This window comes from Harpia harpyja, chromosome 6 (assembly GCF_026419915.1).
Source record: "Harpia harpyja isolate bHarHar1 chromosome 6, bHarHar1 primary haplotype, whole genome shotgun sequence".
Taxonomy (NCBI): Eukaryota; Metazoa; Chordata; class Aves; order Accipitriformes; family Accipitridae; genus Harpia; species Harpia harpyja.
In genome coordinates this window covers 35,218,995-35,242,916 of record NC_068945.1, presented here as the reverse complement: position 1 = coordinate 35,242,916, position 23,922 = coordinate 35,218,995, and positions in this window count along the sequence as shown.

Below are 23,922 nucleotides of genomic sequence, written 5' to 3'. Positions count from 1 at the left end.
ATATCCCCTTGGCTAGTTCACGTCAGCTGTCCTGGCTGTGCCCCCTCCCAGCTTCCTGTGAAAATTAACTCCATCCCAGCCCAACCCAGGACACATGGTAATAAAATTAATTACTAATTGCAAAATATTTCCATAATTTTATTCCATTTATCCCTTTATTATCAGAGCACTGAAATACTTAACATTGTTGACCTAATTCTTAGTCAACTAATTTATTCACACTGGAATAAATAGCTAAATGAGAAATACTAAGGTGAATAATACTGTTTTGATTAGAAATTGGATGGGGTGGAGCTCAACCATCGATTACAGTAAAAGCATTAAAAAAAAAAAAAGTTTTAGTGTTTTTTTTTTTTTCTGGGGAACAAACAGGTTTTGTGATACATACTAGCCTGATCTGCTGCTGGTACAGGAAAGCAAATGGAAGATCTACATTCCAGGCAGTGGTGACTTTTGCTTTTGGATCTTAAAACCTCTGTTACGTGCAGAGGTGACACATAACTTGCACACCTAATTTATAGTCCTTTAATCCTCAGATATTTTTCTCTTCCTAGGAAATTGAATGTTAGATCAATCTCTAGTCTATACTTGCTCAAATATTGTTTAGTTGACCTTTCTTTCACACATTACTTATCTGAAGGTTATGCTGAATGTATGTTCTTGACAAGGAGTGGCAACAGTTACACTTATAATGGCCAGATATCCCAGATACCTTGTCATTTTCCACATAAAATGCAAAAATCAACAAGCATTGAGGCAGAACTACTCTTTTGTCTTCAGTGTGATATTTCAAGGTCAGAAAAAGTCATGTTAATGGGGCAATTTAGCACGTAATAAATAGTGCATTGCCATTGCATGTGTTATATTTCTCCTACTATCTGGATTTCTGTTTGCTGTATTTTCAATCCCACTTTTCCATGAATAGTAATGTTCAGGTTTTTAAAATGAAGTAAGATGACTGTATAACTATGTTTTCACTTCAATACTACCAATCATGTAAAGTATAATGTTATACTTCTCATATTGTTTTTTCATTTTTTTTGTTTTAATATCTGAAAACAGAATATTTCAAGGCAACTTTTCAAACATTGAAAAAAATGTATATATTGACAGTATTGGCAGATGTACGAATTTTGCGAGGCAGTTACACAGCATTTGATGGCAAAAATGTTGCTGACTGAAACGCAGAGGACTGAACTTTGCAACCCTTACGTAAGACTTTTATTTAAAGTCATAGGCTTTCTCTTTAGAAAATTGAGCAATACTTGGCTATAGAACTGAGCTGAAGGATGGCACCCTTCGGGAGTTCATTACTTGCCAAGTTAGCTAATTGCAGATGTGGTCTAAGTCCTATGTACAAATACAAATACAGGTAAGAACTGCTTATTCTTTAGGACATATCTCCTAAATCTGACAGCCTTATTTGCAATGAGTTAACTTGTGAATGACAAGCAGGACCTGTTCTGCAAAGGTGGGTGCCTTCTCCCTGCCTAAAGCACTGCTGTTACTCTCTCACTGGACACTGCATCAGTTGCCAGAGAAGCCTCAAAACTTCAGCATTGACGGTAACCGTGTTATTACATCACTTTTTGCATAGTAACTCAGAGTTTAAATTATTCACCCAAGACTAACAGCTGACCCCCAAAGGCCTTACTGAAGTCCAGGTTGGCAATATCCACTGCTCTCCCTTCATCTGCGAGGCCAGTCATTTCTTCTTAGAAGTTCATCCAGCTAGTCAAGTATGACTTCCCCCCGGTGAAGCCGTGCTGATTGCTCCTGATGATTTTCTCACCCTTAATGTGCCTGGAATTGGTTTCCAGGATTAGCTGCTTCATCAAGTCCCAGAATTATGTCCTAATAACAAAACCTACCGTATCCAAAGCAAAAAAAGGCTTCATTCTGCCTCTTGAAACTAAACATCTGTATAGTCACAAGTGAAAAAAATCACAGACCTAGAAATAGGTGAAAGAGGGCATATTTCTCAGTGAGTGGTTTACAAATTCACTAGGGGTGGAGCAGAACTGGGGTTCTGTTCCCTCTGTCTGGAAGAGGGTTTAATTTTTTTTTATGGTCTATTGTAAAAATCACTTCTCTTCCAGGAGGCCCAGTACTGGCAGATTAAGATTTTAGGTGTGCTGAATTGCTCCATGGAGGTGATCACCTCTAGATATTGATCATAAGAGAGCATTTGGGACGCTCATTTCCTGAGCTGGTTCCTTTGATTTATGTGCCTGAGTTAAGTGGGATGACTTTGGGTTCAGGAATTTTGTTTGCAGTTTTGAATCCTTAGCAATCTGCTTCTGATGTGACAACCCCCTCTTTTGAGCAGATAATTACTAACGGCATCTTTAAGGTGCTTTTGGTGTGTCTCCTCAATTATTTGCAAAGTTTCATTTGTTGTTCTTTGTTCAGTTTTCGGAACCAGGCTTGTTCCCACTGGCTTCACAAAATGTGGGGACAAGCCTCCAGCCCCTGAGACAGCTGATGCGTGTCTGGATAACACCAAAGGAAAGGTGCGATGTACTTGGCATAGCAGATGTGTGAGAGATGGGCAGAGGGCAACGTGCTCTTGCAGACCCAGGTGCCTTGTGTATTCTGAGACTTTAGCGGACCAGAGCCTGCTCTCATCTGCATGGGCAGTACCAGCTAACCCCTGCTCCTTCTCAGCGACTTCTGCTGTCTTTCACTCCACGTTTAGTAAATCTCAGCTCAGGACAACACTATCATTTACATCCATCTGTGGAGCAGCTGATAGTCAGTTCCAAGAGGCTCTCTGAGTCAATTTAAGGATGCACACACTTTTTTTTCCTTTAGCAAATACGTTGTGAGTAGTTTATGATGTTTGGACATTTTTTATTTTCTGACATAGTTTGCAGCTTTATACCTGGTGATCACTCTGTTGCATTCCAGAATAATACTGAGGCTTTCTACATAAAGAAACATTTGGTCCAAAATTTGAACTGGAAAATGAAAAGAAAAATTACTCTTAACCACACTTACACATTACTTCTCATCTTGCCTGAGATTTGTTGCATTTACTATTGCAAAGACTTTCCAAAACACATTAGTTAAATGGAGCTGAAAATCATTCATGCATATTTTATGGAAAAAATTACAGATATATCTCCAGTTGTAAGTTATAAAATATGTCTTTTCTTGGACTATTAAAATATTCTGCCCCATTTAAAATAAGCTACATAATGAAGCTGATGTGCAGTAATAATTTTACAATTCTTAACAACATAAAGCACTTTATCACAAAATGCATTTTGAGAAGTTTTATGCATAAATTCAAGCACTTTTGTTCAATTCTACTCAGCAAATACAGTAAGAAAGTGATATGCAGGTACTATCTAAAACTAGGGAAAACGGAGAGAAATTTAATTTTTTTAACAGCCATGAAGGCTTTTGCCATACTTGCAAAAATTAAAGACGATAAGTTAAAGACAGCTGGGCTTCCTGGAGTTGAGGGAAGCAAGACAGAATCATACAATGATAAATATCGTGCTGAAAGTCTACCTAACAGATTTTTTTCAAATTTATGTTTCAGAGAGAAGGAAGATTTTAGTGTATTTAATGTGTCTTAGACTGGCAGCTTACTGATTCAGAAGTTTGCTGACACTGAACAGGAGCTTTTTGATCATCAGCAAGCCTCGTATCAGTACTGTACTTTAAGATGCAAATTTCACCGAGAGATTTAGTGTGCCCTATCATCACCATCAAAGCTAAAGCACCTGACAACAGATTACAGGCATTCTGATGGTGTTGGCCCTAAGTTGTTAATAATTAAAAGAAAATGGAGTTGGAAACTCATAATATCTTTGCTGATGAAAAGTGAGTTATAAATCAGTGCTTTAGACTATAAAAGGTAAGGTCTTAGCATGAGTTAAAAAATAAAATAGTAACATGGAAAATCAAAAACAGACAAGATATTTGTTAAATTCAATTTGAACTGAAAAGAAAACTCTAGTAAGATATAAAATAAATAAAATAAAATAGGTAGACTTATTGCAAGACAGGTAGAATGAGAAATGCTCTTCTAACCATCAACAAACTCCTAGTTTTAGATGTTGGTCAGCATTTTGAAGGACCTAAGTCCATGGAAAGCCTCCCTATTTTATAAGTCATATTTGTCAACTTTTGTAAAGCTGCAGAGATTTCTAAGACAAATATTAACATGAATGAAGTATGAATGGAATTAGGAAAGCGTGTGCAAGCCCCAGAAGAAAAGCAGTAGAAAGGTGGAAAGAATGGCCTCCGTTGACACTGAGGGACCCTGACCTCAGCACACGATTGCCAGCACCCCGTTCCCAGCAGTAAGATTGAGGAAACTGATGTTTACGTTGAGGTCACGCAGCTTGCACTCTGATAAAACCTCAGCACAGATGTCTTGCCAACTGGAGTCCCTGCACCCTCAGACCAGAAAGATGGTGACAAGGTTGCAGCATGTCCCATTTACTGTTCCTTTTTCCCTCTAGCCTAACACAAAAATTAACTACAGGCCAATACTTCAAACATATATTCCCAACAAGGGAAAGCAGACAACGTGCCACAACATGGTCTAAGATTTATGGACTACGCAAAATTTTTATGTAAGGGAGACCCCATCACAGCCAACAACTCCTAAAGGAAATGAAAAAGATCCGTCCAAACACTAGTTCCTCATTGCCGATCAAGAAAAGCCCCAGAGTTGTCTTGACAGTCATTGTCCCCCGTTCTCTGTGGGCAAACCACCTGGGAGTACATGCATGGTGCTTGTGAGTAAGTGGGTGCGAGCGTGTGAGTGAATAAAGCCTATAAGCAAATGAGTAAGTGCATAAAATCAACTTACTTAATAATTTTGGAAGTAAATAACACTTTCCTCTTCCTATGTAGTGGGCTTAGAAAAATTGCAGCTGAGTCATACGGGCATGGATGGATATCATGCGTTCATAGGCAGAATTCTGCTCAACTTTCAATTTGCGTGTGCTCTACACAAATCAGTCAACTGATTTTACCAGGCTTTTGGTCAGGGTACATCTCTGTGCCCATAGTGCTTATTGAAAATACAATTTGTTTTCCTCAAAAACTTAATTGTTTACATCAAAAGGTATTTATGATGGTAGTTTTGCAAAATTGATTAATGAATATGTATCAAAAGTAGTACTTTCTTCCTTGGCAAGGAATTGGGGTCTCCCTTTACATTCTTTGAGCACTGAAAACCTCACAGAGTAAGTTGAGCAGTTCTGCTCCAGATCCAGAGTAGTTGCTTCCTTTGAGTTCTTTAAAATAAATACTGCTGGCTGACATCAAGTTCTACTCTCAATACACCAAGTTTCTCTTGCACAGGAGAAATAGCCTCTCTGAATGTTGTCTTTGAATGAGGCTAAGGAAAGGTTTGTTATCTGTACATCCTGAAAGAACACTTGAGGAGCTGCCCATTTATAACCCTAAGTTCAGTCCTGGGTTTTTAATATTTCCTTAAAAATAGATGCTGTTCATGTAAATAATAAAAAAAAAAAAAATAGGGGGGTGTTGTTTTTTTTTATTTAGCTGGGGGAAACCAAATCTGAGGCACAATAAGAAGATTAAGAGCAGTAAGAGTTGATGAAGTAGGTGTGTGCAATGAATCTAAGGGAGCTCTCTTTAGCTGAGAAACGTATTCTAACACACCCTTTGAGGCAGGACATGAAATGCAACAAATCTGGGTTTTGTTGATACCTGCTGAATTCAGCCAACTCTTTCAAAGTAGCCTTTGCTAACCCACTGGTCACAATGCCTTGCTTTGCTGAGACCCTCATGTTGCCCCATTGGAGCTGGAGCCTTTTAAACCTTCTCATACTGTGTCCCTAGAGCAGCTGATCATGAAAGGTCTGGTCTAGACATTACTTGCTAGATTCTGTTTCATTTTAATCCTGTGCTAACTAGCCTTTGCAGATTTAACACTGAAATATCTGCATAGAAAATTGTATACTAAAACAGGAGTTGAACACAGTTTGGAAAAGAAGATTTTTTTTTTTTTAAACATAAAAAGTTAAACTGCATCTTTGGCTTCTCTCCCAGCCTTGCTGGTTAATATGGCATGGAATTTTTATAGCCTGAATTAAAAATAATTACTGGAATCCTGGAAATCATATGGTTTCAAGTCATATGTCTTACAAATCAAAACCTAACTAATTATGTTATTAAACAGTTGTTATTGTCTAGTGACTAGCAAATGTATGTTTTGAAAACCAAAAGAAAATGTGCTGTAAAATGAACTTAAATTCCATTAATTGAATCAAACAATGAATGATATACTGAAAACTGACTTTTTAGCTAGTTGCTGTGAATAGTACTCCAAACCTGGCATTATAAACCAGCAAGCTTGCTGGCTGGGGATGACTGCATAAAACCAGCATTCAGGCAAAACCCTTTCCTCAAGACTAGTTCTGTTTTGAAACAAGAATTTCAAATAGATGTAAATAAGCTCCAAATACTGAAGACCACCTCTTAAGGGGTGATGGAAAAAGCTACAGCAAGAAGCAATTTACAGTCCCTGTCTGCTGGTTTAGTATTTATTTTGTACACACACGCACAGACACTTCAGGAAACCCTTGTCAATGCTAGATGTTTCTTAGTGCCCATCATTCTAAAACGGCCTTGACCAGTCCATCCTGATGACAGCGAAGAGATCCTCAGGAGGACTTACCTAAACCTGCGTCGCTTTTATCAGGCAGGAGTTTGCATGACTAGTTTCCTACAAATGATAAAAGACTTCCTAAGCCTATGGTTTGTGAACCTGAACCTTCATTTCAAAGGACTCTGACACACATATGCACGTAGACAAAGGTAGCATGGCATATTATGACAAAACACTTTTGTACAAAGATGTTACACTTAGAAAAACCCTGGCTCAGGCTTAACTATCTGAAGAAACTGGTGAGAGATGGATCATTAACAGGACAATTTAATATGATTGATTTTTTTCTTTTAAATAAGATTTTGTCTGACCTTCTATGTGACTTTCTTCCTCTGCCCAGTTGTCTGGCCAGTTAATATATCCCCACGATAACTGGCTAGGAAAGACATATTAACTCCTTTTAATTCTGCCTTCAGAAATTCCATCTTTTATATTTTTCCTTATTATTAATTAGAGTGGTTGGTAAAGAAGCCAGGACTGTAGTGTAAGTTTTGACTGGAAATTCCCTTCCTTCTCCTCCAGGTATTATTAAGAAGTTTTTAAATGTTTGCTTTGGATAGAGAGAATGAGGGTGGAGGAGCTCTGACATGGCATGGAAATGAAGCAGTCTGGTGAGCGGTGTCCTGTGTGGGACTGTTACCAGACAGGAGGAAATGAGGAAGGAGAAGGGTCTTTAGGAACACAAGTGCTACACAAAGGTTGTGGTACCCTATTAAAAAGAGAGATGTTTTCTGCGGGAAGATATATTGTACCTATGGATGAGGTGCCCTTTGCTGATCTTTCCTTAAGTTTCTCTTACCTGTACAAATTTTTGTGTTTTCCGGAATTTCTTCTGAAACAGAGCAGCACTGCGTGATTCCTGGTTCCAACCCCTGCTGTAAAAACACAGTCCCTGAATACTTAACAATATGCTACGATTTCTGCTGAGTGGTGTTTAAGCTTGCGAAGGAGAAAGATCAAAAAGTATTACTGCCTGGATTGAAGGTCCCTTAGTGCCACCGGTCCTGCTATGTCCTCAGGAAGAAACCTATCAGCCTGCGGGCCAATGCCCTGACTTCTTGCATATCACGTGGAGGTGCAGAACTTCAGTGAAGTGGGACATAGAAGCGTTGTTTTGGAGATGTGGCCATCACGTGGGACAGCTTGCTTAGCCCTTCAGAGGCAGTATGACCTCCATGAGTGTCCTTAACACTTGTCAGGTCACAATCATCCCTGGTTTTGTATATCACTCACTCTTTATGCCAGAACTGTTTTTTTAAATGCAGAGTTGCCCCCTTCTTGGCAAGTGGTGTGCTGGCGGGATGATGAAGGTGTCCCTGCATGCCCCAGTCACCTGTAGGAGCCTCTGTCCTAGAATCACTCCCGTCTGTTAACCCAATAGGGGCCTGATCACTTGGGATGAGGAATTAAAAATATCCCAAACTGGTAAGACATCTTAGCCAAGTGGAACATGGCATCTAGGTAAATTAATTAAAATAGTAAAATGTGCTTTCCTTCACAACCCATGTCCCCTGCCCCAGTAGATCCAGATCAGTTCCATGCCCGGACCGAGAGAGAAAAGCTGTCACGTGCAGCTGCTGACTTTCCTTCTCTGTCTGCCAGAGGTTTGTCTTGAACAGTTAAGCTGGAGTTTGATGCTCCCTTCCTATATTCTCCAAACCAGCGTGTTAAAGAACGTCTCTGACACAGCTGAGTATTAGGCCAGTAACTCTTCATGGGGAATAACCCGGTTGCTGTGTGGAGTCATTTACTGGGAGGCTCCACAGAGAGGTCACCGTTCCGCTGCTCCTCTAGCAGAGTTCTCTGATTTCCTTCTTTGCCTCTGGGCAAGATAATATCTCACAGGCAGAAGATATTTTATTCTTCACATCAGGATAATATGCACGTAAATACGTATAAATATGCCATCCTCAGTGCCCAAACCATCTGTACAAGTGTCACCACAAGAGCTATTGGTGGCTTTTCTGCATGTCTCTCTACTTATTTACAGTCTGATTAAAGCATTAAACTCCAACTTGACTTCTAATTAGCAGAGCAGTAGTTACTCATTAGTGCTTTGCTATGGCCTGCTATCTGCTTAGTTCTAAGACAGCAAAGCTGTCTGTGGACCTACTGACTTGCCAAGGTATTTCAGCTCACCTTCAAGGAGCCTGCTCAAACTTAGCCTATCTTTGTTGGTCTTCAATTTACAAGCAACATTGACAGCGTGGGGTTTATAATGGGAAGGCTTGATGGGAAGCAGAAGGAGACCACACACAGTTCCCAGGGGCATTTGTAAGTTTTGATCTGGCACGATTTGTGTTGAGTGTTCATAGTATTAAGTCTGTCTCATTTGGTTTTAGGTCACCTGCTGAAACTATCCCTCACATATGAAATTTACTTCTGTCACAGACTGGGCTTCTCTTAATCATGTTTTAAACTTTACCCATTTATTGTCTCTTTTTCATCATCTGATGATGCACTTACTTACAGATTTTTTTTTTTCCAATTTATTTTTTCCCCCTGAAGATGCTTATTTGAAGAGCAGGACATCAGCAATGATGGAATAACTGGCTGATTGACGAAGATCTCCACATTGACTCATTCAGAAGTGAGGGGCTAAATAAAATCAAGGATTGCAAAAGAAATAGTGAATATACAGCAAGAGTTTATTTGACAGGAAAAAGACCACATCCATTTGAAACTCTACCATGTGGGATGTCTGCAGGCTTCAAATGACTTTTGCAATTTCTTATCTTTATAAATTACTTGAATGGACTATAAACAAGTCAGATAGGCTAGCAATGCAATAATGAGAAGAGGAATGACTGCACATCATATGGCAAGAAAGATTCAGTGTCAGCTTTGTAATGTGGCTGACACCTAAGAAATATAAATTATTCTTGATAAACATTCAGCTTTATTCAAAAGAAAAAAAGTAACAAGAACAAGAAAAAAAGTAACAGAATAAAACTAAGGAAATAAGACTTTCAAAAGAGGATCTTGGAGAATGGAATGGTGATTTTCTTGTAAGTAGTACTTCCATTATGGGGAAAGATCATTCACTGATATGGCAATATATTGTGTCTTCCATTATATTCAGCATCATGCATTCAGGTCAATCCTATTTCACTTAAAAGACACATCTAGGCTTTCTTTCCCCAAAGTTACATTACTTTAATACAATGTGACTGAAAATTAAAATCATGCAAACATGTATACACATTTGTGCTGTTTCAAAACCAGCGCCTCTTCTGTCATTCAGCAGCACCATTCCCCAGAATTCCTGCCAGTAAAACTGACATTGACACATCAACTTTTGCAGCTATTTCAGACATACAGACATGAATTCCTGGTAACTCCCTGTCTGGAAAAAAAAATAGGGAAGGTCAAGCAAATGCTGATGAAAAGTTACCCCAGTTGGTCAAATACACAATGCCTATAACCTAAACTACCTACATAATATGTTTTTCAAGTTAAAAGTTTTAAAGTGCAGCCTTTCCTGCAGGGATTTCAAACAAAATAGAAAAAAATAAAAATTACTCTGACATGTAAAAGGGGACAAGAGCACAAAAGTATGCAGTATTTTTTAAAAAAACTGTGTGGAGTCAATTGTGAGATTCCCCTTTGCCAATAGCAGAACTCCTGCTGGCATCTAAAGGACCAGGATCTCATCCCTGGGCTCTGTATCTAGTGGAAGGAAATAGCAGAAGTGACAAATAAACAAATATATTCTCATGCTAAAAATAGCTTAACAGTCTACTAAGAGAAAACAATGCTTACGTCAATGAAACACTCAGATATTTCTTCCTCCTTCATTGGCACATCATATTTTACAAGTTCAGGCACGAAAATCAGCTTAGAGATGTACTTGTTTGCTTTCCCTTATTCTTAATATTTTACAGGAAAAATAATCCAGTAATATCTGAAGGATTTATGAAGAGCAGATGTTTCATTGTGATGCTGATGGAATTAATAAAACATCTTTTCTATTAGGTAGTTGATGTCAAACATCTGGTAGGAGAGTTACTGAACATGAGGACTCACGAAACCAGAGAAGAGGAGGCTGGGAAGGATGTAAACAGTTTTCCAACAACTAAGAGTAGTTTTTTTGAGAAGATGGAACCAATCCCTTCATATGGAAGGAGGATGAGAGATAGGGATTGTAAATCGAAACAGGACATTCTGACTTGACGTAACGGCAGGGGGGAAATCACGATAAGGACAGTCAGGGAGGGTGACAGGCTGTCCAGAGAGGCTGTGCAGACTCTTTCCCTGGAGGTTTTCAAAACCCAGTTAGAAAAGCCCTGAGCAACCTGGTCTGAGCTCAGATGTGACTCTGCTTTGAGCAGGAGGTTGCACTAGAGACGTTTTATGATTGGACATTTTAAGTTGTACGTTTTTATAGGAGGCCCTATCTACCTTGACCACAGTGAGAACAATATTTTTAAACTCTCCCAGTCCGTATAAAGGACAAAATAAGGTTCAGTTTATCCAATGAGAAATGTGTCTTGTTAGGAAGGGAGCACTGTCATCATCCTGAATCCTCAGTAGAAGGAGCCGAAACTAAGCTTTTGAAGTAAATCATGAACAGAGATCGTGACCAAGAGTGACCTGGCATTGGAAATTTCATTTTCTGCCCATTGGAGGAAAAAATAAACTAAAAGATTCCTTTTTTTCCCCTAGAAAATGTTATTCAGTCAGATAGCTGTTCTCAAATCCCTGGCTGCTGTGCTCCCTGGAGACAGGCTCTTGGGCCTGACTGATTCCAGGTGTTCTGTGGTAAAGTGCCCAGAACCAGGGTCCACAAGACCTTCAGTTTGCTGCTAATTCTAGAAAAAAACCTATTCCTAACCTCCAACCTTTGTGGCCCACTATGACTTTTGAACAATTAGGAAAATCTTAAGTAAAACTTTTTTTATTTTTTCTAAAGACAATTCAAAATCCCCATATCATAGAGGAAAGGGAAAGAAAAGATTTTGTTTTTCTTTTTGTTTCAGGACAAATTCAAAAAAATGAATTAGAATTTCCAGTCAAGGAGGATTTCCAGTTTCCAGCCAGTTCCTAGCAGGAGCTGGTTCTTAGCTTCCATCAGGCATGTGTGCCTTCACGTCCATGGAAGGACTTTTTCCTCTGACACAGCCAGCTGTCAGAAAAGTTGTCATTGAGCCCTGGGCTATGATATGTTTTGTTCCACTGTGATGATCTGCTTTAGTTTTGTGAACTTTAAAAAGTTCTGCTATGATTTTGATAAAGAATTATCACAGTTATCATGATTCTATGCAACTTCTGTGGAATTCTCTGTGTGTTTTCATGCAAACTGCAATATGCTATTATGACTATAAAGTCCAGACTTTACCTTTTGGCACAGATGGAAAAATGTATTTGATGTTTGTTTGTATTCTATGTCTTTTGTACTTCAACTCTGTGCTCTAATTTAAAATCTATCTATTATTTTAAGGATAGAATTGGCTGTATAACCATAGGACATTATGTTAGTAGCATATAAACTATTCAATTAATTTGAAACTAATTCACTAAATGAAAGATATTTACAAATTGGAAAATAAATAACACAATTAGATTTTTCATTCTGGTTTCAATTCAGCCAAATAATGTATTTTTCATTTTCCCTTCTCATTACAACTTGATAAAGTTTTGGGTTTTTTTGTTTGTTTGTTTTAAACTTGTTTAAAGTAAGGTTTCCTTTTCATAAAAACATGTAGGATAAAAGATTTTCTCTTTTCACTTTCATTGCCTGTCACTCCCACCCAGATTCTTATTATCATACTTTTATATCTGTTCCTTTATTTTACTGCAACCACTTTTTCCTTCTCCTTACATGAAGCAAATGTCATAGCTTAGGAAAATCTGAACCTTTCCACTAGGATGGAAATAAACTAAATGTGGTCTTTTCCTTGTGTTGAACAGCTATTAGTCCATAAAGGACACCAAGGAACTACAGAATTACTTTTGAAGCAAAGAAGTGCTTCAGAACACAGGTAAGGGATTACGCTCCCACCCCAAACATTAGAAAATTAAAGTAACACGGTTTGTAAAAGTCGTTCTCATGGTGACTTTGCTTGTATGTTATGCGGCTTTCTGAAACATTTATGTCTGGGTTTGGGTTTTTTTTGAGGATGTAAGCTTTTGATTATAGGCATTGTGTTTTTTTGTATGTTTCTGCAGTGTCTGACCCACTGGAGACAAATCCCAATTTCAGCCTCAGACTTGTATTAAAATAAAAATATGTGATAAAACAAATGCTAGGAAGATTAGTGTGCTATTGACTCTCAGTAGGGACCACTAACACTATTCAACTGTTTGAAGAGATTTTGTGTGATACATTATTGTGAATTTACCACAAAACTAGCTTTTCAGCCCAGTTTCCCAATAAATACTGAATGTGAGGTGGAGCTGAAAGCTGAATAGATATTTGATAGAAAAGTGCTCATAGCATGTGGCTAAAGGCACCTAGGCTTGAGTGTGAATGGTTTGCCTGTTGGCAAATTTACAAGGGCAAATTTCTACACTTTAGTTTCCTCAACATGAGCCCTTTGAAGGTTCAGGTATTGTAAATTAGAGACAATGGAAACATTCATTGTCAAGGATACGACAAGATGAAGAGGAAATGAAAGTGTTATATAGATAAAGCAGTATACATTCAGTTTCCAGTATTTCCCTCATTGTGTGTTAGCAACTTACCACCAGTGAGAAAAAATACTCTGCTGGAGCAGCCATAAATGTGACCTGGTTATCATGGGGAAAAATATTGACAAAAGATGTCTGCTAAAATACTGACAGAGAAAAATCTCTGCCAATCTGGGAACTGCTAGCCTGGGAGCCTAGCCTGAGAAGCCGGAGCATCCTCCACAAGCACAAGTGGGAGCCCAGGTTGGCCTTGATAAGTGCAGCTGGGAGCCTGGAGCATCCTCGATAAGCACAAAACAAAGAAACTGCCGTGACCTGCAGAAAAGAAACTGCTATAACCTACAAACTGACCTCCTAAGAAAGCAGAAGTCAGCAACAGCTGTTCTAGGAACTGGTGTCCTATGCCCACTTCTATATCCACATTAAAGGTATAAAAGTAACTCACTATCTTCCCCAAATGAGCTTCTCTCTCCCAGAACTCCCCTCGTGTGAACTTATCGGCACAGTCCTTTGGACTTGCCAGGGACGCCTGGTCGAATCCATACTCTGTGACATGGATCATCTCCACAGTGGGACTTTGTCCATCATTGACTGGCCCCACTCCTGGGAGTGGTTTAATGGAGTATACTGGTAATACTTTGAATGAAAAATATATATATCTGTATGCATGCATATAAGTGATTAAGCAACTTGTTGCTTAACTACTGGTAATTCATAGTAACTTTTAAATATGTATATGTATCTGTGTATGTGTGTGTATATATATATATATGCTTGCTTTATTAATTATAAGTATACCTACCTTACTAAAAGTAATTTCTAATAAATAAATTAATGGAAGCAAAGACTCCATGTGCTATGAACCCATTACCATGACCAACCTGTGGGTTGGGTAACCCTTGTAGGTCGTGGTCATGACAGTTACATGCTCCCAAAGAAATCAGCCTGAATGGTTAGCTTTCAATATTAAGAAACAGCAAATTATCTCTTTTCTTGTAATTTCTGATCTTCACTGTTTGCTAATTTTATTCTTTGTGTTAATTAAATGATTAACATAACCACAGCATCTTGCCCACACACTCTAGGAGGAATGGAAGTATCTTTTGGTTTGTTAAAACATCTCTGTTAGTCCTAATCTCATAAATTTGCTTTGTCCTAATTTTGGACAAAGTTCATACACCAATTAATGCTCTTTACTTTCAGATTGCACTACAGAATAGAATTTAGTACTCTGGCTATAACCACCAATATTTGCATTTCTCTGCTGCTGTCATCTGTGTGTGTGTACATAAACATGCTCATATACAATATTTTACTATCGTATTATTTTTCTTACCCAAAGGTCTGCTAGTCCCTGTGAAAGACATTTAGATTTATGTTTACATTTAGCTTAAAAAGTATTCCATACTATGTACTACTTTGATCTTTGTCTGCCATACTTAAAATTCTTTTAAAAAATCTGGTTTATATACTCATAAAGACTTTTAACAAAGATATTAAGATCAGTATGAATGAAGTATAAATTGAAAAGAGTGTGTGTGCCTATTTGTGTGAAATCACCAGAAGAAATAGCGGAAAAAGGGGTAAAAGAATGGCCTTTATCTGTGATGGGGGATATAATTTCCATTCTGTGAAGTTCACAAGTGCACATTTTTTGTTCCAGAGTTTGGAAAAGCTTGAACTTTGATTAGACCAGCACAGATGACTTGTTAGGGGAAGACCCTGCTTTTTAACAATAGAAGGATAGCAACTGGGTCATCCTCTAGATGTGGCCAAAACTAAACTATGGAGACCTTTTGCCCTCTTAAAGTACAAAATTTAGGTTGACCTGAAAAAAATCTCCTCTGAGAATGAAGAGAGTTGTAACACAAGCTCCAAGTAAAGTCACAACTTGCTTAATCTGTCTTGATTAAAAAAAAAAAAAAAAAAGGTATTTTTTTCTTCTGAAACCCAGGAGTGGTGTTCTGATTGGTGACTTCAGACACTGTTTTACTTAATTTGGAGAAGGGCCTTGAAAGAAACCGAGATGGATTCTTGTTACTGGAAAAGGCACTTTGAAGAAGGATTACACAGCTTTTGTGTGATCACAGAAACCTTCATGTAACACCTGCTGAAATTAAACTAAAATCTTTCATTCCTCTTAGGGTGAATTGGACTAGGACATTAATAAAAGACCCTAATGTAACAATAAATGAGAATCATAAAATAGGTCTGGTCTCTAAAAGTCTGTAAGCTACACCTTAGAAGTTCCTTATTTCTTTCCATTCACAGACTTTTAACAGAAACAGTGTAGGATTTGTCTTTGGTTTGTTTCTGCATTTTTTTTTGGCAGGAAGGAAGATTAATGGGGCCATATGTTATATCTGTATTGCATTTCCTATGGGGCTGAGAGTATACATGTTATGACAACACAAGGTTTATTAAAAAAAAAACAAAACAAAACCCCCAAACAATGTAGTGAACTTATTTGTTCATCTATGTGTTTTTGGAACACCCTACTTAAATTTATTTTATTGAAACTTAAAAAAATATACAGCCCCCAAAAGTCTATTTGTTCTGGATTTTTTAATAACTGAAAATAGGAGTTTCCTGTGGAAATGTCACTTCAGCCATAACTGTAATTAAGAGCTAATTATAAGGGTGTTCTGGCAAAAATTAATCAAAATTATGATGGTCAAAGCAGCATAGAGAGGCATAGTTAAATCAAAAAGCTTTAAAAGAAGAATTCTTTTATACATACCTAATCCATTCTGACTAGAAATCAAACCAAAGACCTTCGCATCAAAAAAGCTAATCTGAGAGGCCTATGCTTTCTTTCAAAATCTGGCTCACAAAAGGAGATGTATAATTTATTTTTTTGATTTTGTGTCCTTCCCTTGTTTCGATGAACATATATAATTTTGCTGTTGTCACACTCACATATGACTGCCAGGAGAGCAGTGGCCAGGAGAAGGAATTTTCCACATTCTCCCGGTACCCTTCTGTCAGGCCTGTAGGCCATCTTGCACCCATCAGCTTCCTCACTTTCAGTATTACCTGTCTCCACCCCTAGCATCAGTCACTATTTCTCTCTCACAGCTACCCCAGTATGCCTCAACCCCAGTTCAGAAATCATTCACATTTTCCAGTTAAAACTACCGTGAGTCCTATGTAGCAGTCTGTTTTGACCTCACTCATCCCAACCTGAGTTGCCCTAAGCTGAGTCTTTCGTTAGGATCCAGAGAAAAGGAGAAATATGGTGGCAACAGCAGTGGTCTGGAGTGATGGGGACGAGGAGGCAAGAGTTTTATGGGAGACAAGTCTGCATTGGGGCACAGGTTGAAAAAGGGAGAAGGAAGTCAAAAGCTTTCTGGATCAAAAGGTCTGCAGAAAAGACCTTAAAACTACAGGATCTGTAAAATGGAATGGAATGGAATGGAATGGAATGGAATGGAATGGAATGGAATAGAATAGAATAGAATAGAACAGAACAGAACAGTTCCAGTTGGAAGGGACCTACAATGATCATCTAGTCCAACTGCCCAACCACTTCAGGGCTGACCAAAAGCTAAAGCATGTCATTAAGGGCATTGTCCAAATGCCTCTTGAACACTGACGGGCTTGGGGCATTGACCACCTCTCCAGGAAGCCTATTCCAGGGTTTGACCACTCTCTCGGTAAAGAAATGCTTCCTCATGTCCAGTCTGAATCTCTCCTGATGCAGCTTTGAGCCATTCCCACACCTCCTGTCAGACTATATTATGGAAGATCAGTTTGTAAACCATGTCTCCAAATGGAAGTACATCACTAGTGGATTAATCCTACATGGGATTTGGTGGCTTTTGATGTGCCGTGTTAGACTTGCCTTAAGTGTTCTGGAACCCATCTCTTTGTGGTAGATCACCTCTGTCACGTAAGAACTGTTGTCACTGAAGGTGCTTAAACGTATAGCCTCATCTTAAGAAAAATTAAGGTTGTCAGCAGAGTCTCCAAGGAGTCTAATCCAATCTACTGCTCCTCACTCTGTGTTCAAAACAAACCAAGCTCATGACTGTCACAGCGGTCTACATATGTTGTTGTTCAGTTAGGAGACATTGTCATGCCTGCTTGCCTTGTTCTGTGGACAAGGTAAAGATCTGAGTTTCCAGTGCTTCCTGTAGCCTTTCAGGGATATTGGAGAAGAAAAAAAAATCAGCTATCACTGCTCTGTAACAGACTTTCATTAATCACATATGCAACTTGCTTTTACTTCAGTGGGATTTCTCCATGTGAATTTGGGAACAAGATTTGGCCTTTGATGTGACTTGTCTAAATCGTAGCTCATTAATTCTTGGTTTGACAGAGAATTAAATATCTTTAAAGAACAATAAAATACAAGAGTATTAGCAAGCTCTCCTGTAACTACCAGAGTCACAGCTTCTTAGAAGATGACAATCATACACCCGACAAAATAGTCAAGAGTGCAAAAATCTGAGGCAGATTAATGAAGCAATTAACTAGAATATCATGTGAAATCACACTTGATGGAACTCTTTTTGTGAAGCAGAAAGAGTCTTTCTCGTGATAATTCCTGATTTGAACAAGAATTCTGCCTCAGACTGAATTTAATTTTAAGCTCAGTTCCAGGACTAAAGTTAATTACATTTATAATTCCTCTGGTATCAGTTTTGAAGAGATACCTGTCTGAAAAGAGTTCAGGCACACAATTGATCTGACACACGACATTAAAGTCTGTCTAAATGATGGTGAGGAACATCAGGAGGTATGTGTTTTCCCCATATGAATCAGGGAAGGTAAATCTAGGTGACATTCTGGATGAACCCTGTGGAAGCTTGTGCCCTTTCAGCTGCAAATGATTGAGGCCAAATTTTATTGCAGCAATCCCAATGAGTTATGAACAATTGGTGTAGGAAAAAGCAGACCAGAGAAGAAAGGAAGTTCACCACAGAACGGGCGCAAGTAAGCAAACTGTAATGTAGAATACCACATATAATGGTGCAGGAGGCAATTCAGAAGATCTGCTTCTGCTATGATTTTATATTTTAGGTGGCTTTAGATGAACCAGGTTTATTTTGACTGAACTAAGTGATACAATTATTGAGATCAGTGAGTGCGCTATCAGGCCTTATCACAGGTGAAGCGTTTGTTTCATACAAAGGAAAGAAGTTATTTTTAAGGGCAAGACCAGATTGAATTTCTGCATGATACTACTGTGAACCTTATATCTGTTCCACAGGAACTTTTCTGAAGTGTGAGTGGGTGGCCAAATCTTCACAGCCTTTAGATAAGGTTTTTTTCTCTGTGAGTGAAGTTATTTTCTATGTTACTATTTTTAAGAGGTCAAAATAGAGCAGAAGAGGTTAAAGCACTTCTTTTGCACAGAGCAAAAAATCTTATATTCTTCCTTTTTCATGTCATGAAGGAATTCAGAACCTATCTTTTCATACCCTGGAAGAGTCCATGTACATAAAGCTGTCTCCACAAGGAAGAGTCCCGTGTACAGCTGCGCAAGATTTAATTCAAGACCCACAGAGACAGGGAAGCAGAGCAAAAAGGAGTGGCACTGCAGTTTAGTGATGAGGAGCTGGTCCTGCTCCTGCTTTCAAGACTGAATCTCTCTTTTACAGGAAACAATCATCGTATAATGTGCACAGCCTCTTTCTATGTGTGAGTGTGTTAGCAACCACATAAAAAACTTGAGGAGATACAGAAAAAAGGAAATCCTGTGAAGGTGCTTTGTTAGGCAAAGAACTGTTAACGTAAATAGCACAGCCCAAAATGCCCAGGAGCATCTCAGAGTTTTGAGTGCCCGTGGAGTTAGGATGCAAGAAAAGAAGTAGAAGAATCACTTTCTTGGATTTCATTGTTTCCACTTGATCAGTTCTTTCCTGCTTTCCAGACCAAAGTTGTTTTGTGGATCTGGTCTTAAATTCATAATGGAGCTAGTCCCTGATGTTTGCAGGAGCCCTTGATAGTTTTTTTTTTATTTTAACCCATGAATGGTAATAAGCACCATAAAAATTATTATTGTTTTCTTGTTGAAACAGAAATGATGGATAAAGAACTGATGCTTGATCACAAAAATAAAAAGTTTTATTTCATTTTTAGCGAATATTTATCTTTCTAAATCTTTTGTCTTCAGGTAATGTCTAACATTTTATTCTGCAATAGGTTAACAGGAGGCAGAATTATTTGAGGTATAGGCAGAAAGTGACAAGTTATCAAAAGCAAGGTGTCAGTTTATGAAGACAGGTTGTAAAAGAGAGCTACAAGAAAAATACTTCATAGAGCAGGGAGAAAAATCATGAAGAAACATGGTAATGATAGGGGCATTAAGATTTCAAGTTGCAAATGCTGTGACAGTTAAGCAAGCAGATTTTCAGTATTGTTGAAGTCTTTTAAGCCACATCACATGATGTGTGAGTGAAAATCTCTACTGTAAACCCTAGAAATATTCTTAGGCCACATACGACAGAAAATTTTGTAGGATATTGATGTCAGTGTTCAGTCTCTTATAAAGAGGATTCTGTTTAATTTCATTAAAAAAATTTACTAAAATTTTTCTATATCTCCTAAATAAATGTGCACCTATGTCATAAGGTTTTCACAGACTATGATGTTAGATAAAGAAATGTCTTCCTGAAGTGTTTGGATATTGCAAAAAAGCAGCAGTGGACTGTTTGCATAGCTGTCAATTTTCTCTAACTGCTCATAACCTTCAGGTGCTGGAAGAACGTTTGCCATCAAACACCCTGATACTACTTCCCTTTCATGAAAAAATGTAAATACTATATATTTGATAATAATAGCATGTAAAAGAGCTGGTTTTAAGTGTGGGAAAAGTGAGTAGTTTCTGATGGCAGCTGTCTGCATGGGGTGGCCATGAAGTGCTGCTTGCATCTGATCTCCAGAGGTCCTTTTGGACCTATTTCACTCTTGACTATGATTTCTCACCAGTCTCACCAGTGCTAAGTAGAAGTGAAGGATCACCTCTCTATCTGCTGGCAATGCCCTTCCCATTAGGGAATTGCTGAGGAGGCCGTTTGCTGCAAGGGTACCTTGCTGGCTCATGTACAACTTGGTGTCTACCAGGATCACCAGGGCTGCTTCTGCCAAGCAGTATTCCAGCTGTTTGGACCCAGCCTGTACCAGGACCTGAGATTATTCCTCCCCAGGTGCAGGAGTCAGCATTTCCCTTTGTTGAACGTGATGGGGTTCCTCTGCCCATTTCTCCAGCCTGTCAAGGTCCCTCTGAATGGCAGCACGACCCTCTGGTGTACCAGCCCCTTCTCCCAGTGTTGCATCATCTGAAAACTCACTGAAGATTTACTTGGTCCCATCTCCCAGGTTGTTAATGAAGAAGTTAAACAGTATTGCTCCCGACAGCCCTGTCACTGGTACCCCTGGGGCACACCATTAACGTCTGGCCTCCAGCTCAACTTTGCGCCACCGATTACAACCCCCTGGGGCTGCACAGTCAGCAGGTTTCATGCCTTGTATCTTCCCCCTTGCTGCCTTACACCAGTGGGGCCTTCTTTCTTCCTTCCTTCTTACTTTTTTTCAATTACAGTATAAGCTTATGAGATATCAAAAGTGAAAATTTGCTTTCTGTATCTTTTTAATGTTAGCAGTTATAATTCTAAATGAAAAAAACCCATTGTTCTTCCAGTTAGAGAACCAAAGTGAAAGAAGTCTGGTAGTTTATTGGTCCTCGTAGCCAAATTACAGATCCAGCATCGAACTGGATTGTCTGGAACAGTCATTAAGTCCATGAGCAAAAGTCATGTTTTCTACTCTGCCAGGTAGAGCCTGATTAGAGAAGAGTATCCTCATTAAACCCTTCCAAAAGATGGCAGTCTACAGTTATACTTTGGGATTCCCTCTGTCTTTTTGAGAGCAAAACAAGATGATGCATTCTGCATAAAGCGGTAGTTCAGTGTATAAGTAAATAGGCCCACTGCTGTGCACATCAGGATGACTCTCATGATACATGGAGGTAACACAATGGAAATCGCAGTTTAGAAATCCAATTTATCTTGCTGTGAATGGAATTGCATCCACTACAGACAGCAATTAGTTTTGTTCTATAACACCGTTATAGAAATGTGACATTGAAAAACTATTTGCAAACTACTAAGCATTCACATAGCTTGAGTTCATGGAGTTTAGAAAAATGTTAATTCCTGGTATGCGAGGGAGAACAAAGGATTTTTTACCAACTGTAGCCAAAAGGTCAGATCACAACTGCTGAGGTAATGAAGCAAAAGCTTCCTTCAACTTTAGTTGCTTATACAGTTTATAAAAGCATGATATTCTGCAGGTGCCTCTTTCTTGCAGCACTGAGTTTCTGTCACAGCTGAATTATGGATAGCTCAACTTTAACTCTATACCTTCATGCCAGTGCCTATAGCCCCAAGACTGATAAACAAATGATTCCTGGTATTAAAGTACTTCAACACTGACTTTTTCCCCTGTGCTTTTGCAAATGTCATATAGAAAGTTCATTCATAAAATAAATATATACCACCAGTCCTGTAGAAGCTTTAGCATGTTAATGTTTAGGTGGGTATTTCCTGCTCACATTTAAGACAGTGACTGATGTGTTTATGTATCAGGTCTTCTGAGCTGACCTACGATAGAAGGAGATAGGGCTTAATACTGTAAGAAGTTCCTCATACTCCCATATTTTATCTGCATATGAGCCATCCTTCTAGCAGAGATTAACTTCTTTTTTAAAGAACGGGTTTATACGTTTTTCATTGCTTTCCCTCTTCCTAAATTCATGCTCAGTGTTACACCTCCAGGCAGCCAGAAATGTATAACAGACATCATAGAGCTCAGCAAACCTAGCTGCTGGGAAGTATAAGAGCTTATGTATTCCCCTCATAACAATTAGAAATTGTGTCATTTGTTTCCTCTGGGAAAATTCATTAGGAGAAGATGGTGTTAGTCACTGTTCCTCTATGCTTTTACCTTAGAATTACCTCTCACTTGAGAATAAATATTTTTTTTTTAGATTAAAAAGTCTTAATTAGATTCAGAACTCATTTGTTTCTCCATGAGAACTTCCCTACACAGAGAAATGTTCAGACCCAATGTTTTGAGGACAGCATCCTGTAATTTTCTACCCCTGGGGGCAAATGCAGCCTTCATCTGAATGATGGATGGAAGGAACTGTATAGATATTTGCCTGGATCCATGCCACATGACTCAGGAGTATGCACTAACCAGCCAGTGCTAATGCAGAAATCCCTTTTGGCCTCCCCACTTCCCTTCAGTTAAACCTGCCAAGAGTCCCTGCTGCACAAAGTCACTCTAGTCTAGAATGAAAGGCACTGTAACATGGAGGGCAGCTGTTGCCTAAGAAATTGTGCCAAAATACTTAATCCAGGTCAATTTCTTTGTACATAGATGACTGCATGTTGGTTTAGTGTGGTTTAATGAGTTACTGCTTGTAGTAAATCTACTTACTACAAGTCGGAGCAAGTCTGTACTGATACTAAGACTTAGGTCCTACATGTCTTTTCTACTCATAAGTCTTAAAGGGGGGTGTTGGTTCCCTGTTTTACAAGTAGAGGAACTCTTAGTAGAGAAACTGAGAAAGGGCGAGGAAGATGGACTGCAGCAGGATTCCCTCTGCATCCTAAGGTCGTGTTCCCACTGGTTTAAGAGCTTATGATCTTTTCTCCCAAGTTCCAAGTGCATAATCTAAAAGCAAGGTGACTTATAAATATTTAGAAAAAAACAAGTTTTCGCAAATCTCCTTCGAGAAACATTGAGGAGAATCGCCTTATTTTTCTAAGCTGTCTGAATGTCACCTAGAAAAAGAAAAGCAGCTGCAGTCAATAACAAGAAACAGTCACCTCAGAAGGATGATTTACTTATTCTATTACAGGTAGAGAAAGACATGGTATGAACTCCCCAGTGGGTGGGTCTGATCCAGTCATTTAAAAATAAGGTTTTACTACCTTTTGAGGTAGATACCTTGTTGTATCTGAGAGACATCTATATAAGGCTGGCAGATATAACCTCAAATCCAAAAGTTATTCATACTTCTGGCTATCCAAGCGGGACAGCCTAAGACATCTAGAGGGCATGGGCAACCAAGTAAAGCCTAAAATGTTTGTTATTCTTTCCTAACTAGTAAAAGCCTTGTTGATGCCTTAAAAATAATTCCTGGGTGACTAAAGATGGATCCAATCCACTCGGAGCTGTCACACATCACACAGGTTTATAAGGTGCTGGAGCCTCTGTTCTGCAGCACATCATTACCACGGAGAAGGTAGTTGCACACCGGGCTTGTCCACTTTGAAAGGGGGTTGCCTGTCTCGCGTCCGCAGTGCTGCAAAGATAAGCTTGTTGAAAAGTCTAATCCAATGTCTTTCCCAAACCAGCCAAAAGTGTGCCCATAATTCAACACAAAACAACTGCAGTGGCTGAGGCGTTTGAGGAAGCTTTAAAACAGATGCAGTACAGGAGCTTGAGTGACATCATTTTACTTCAGTTGGCTGGTTTACCTGACAAGCAGGTAAGAAATCTGAGAGTGCTGAGGCTCTCTGGGGACTAAAGCTTTAATTGGATAATGAGATGAGCTAATGGTCTGGTATGTGCTAGTTTGGCCATAGTTCACAATGCTGAGCTCAACATTAGCC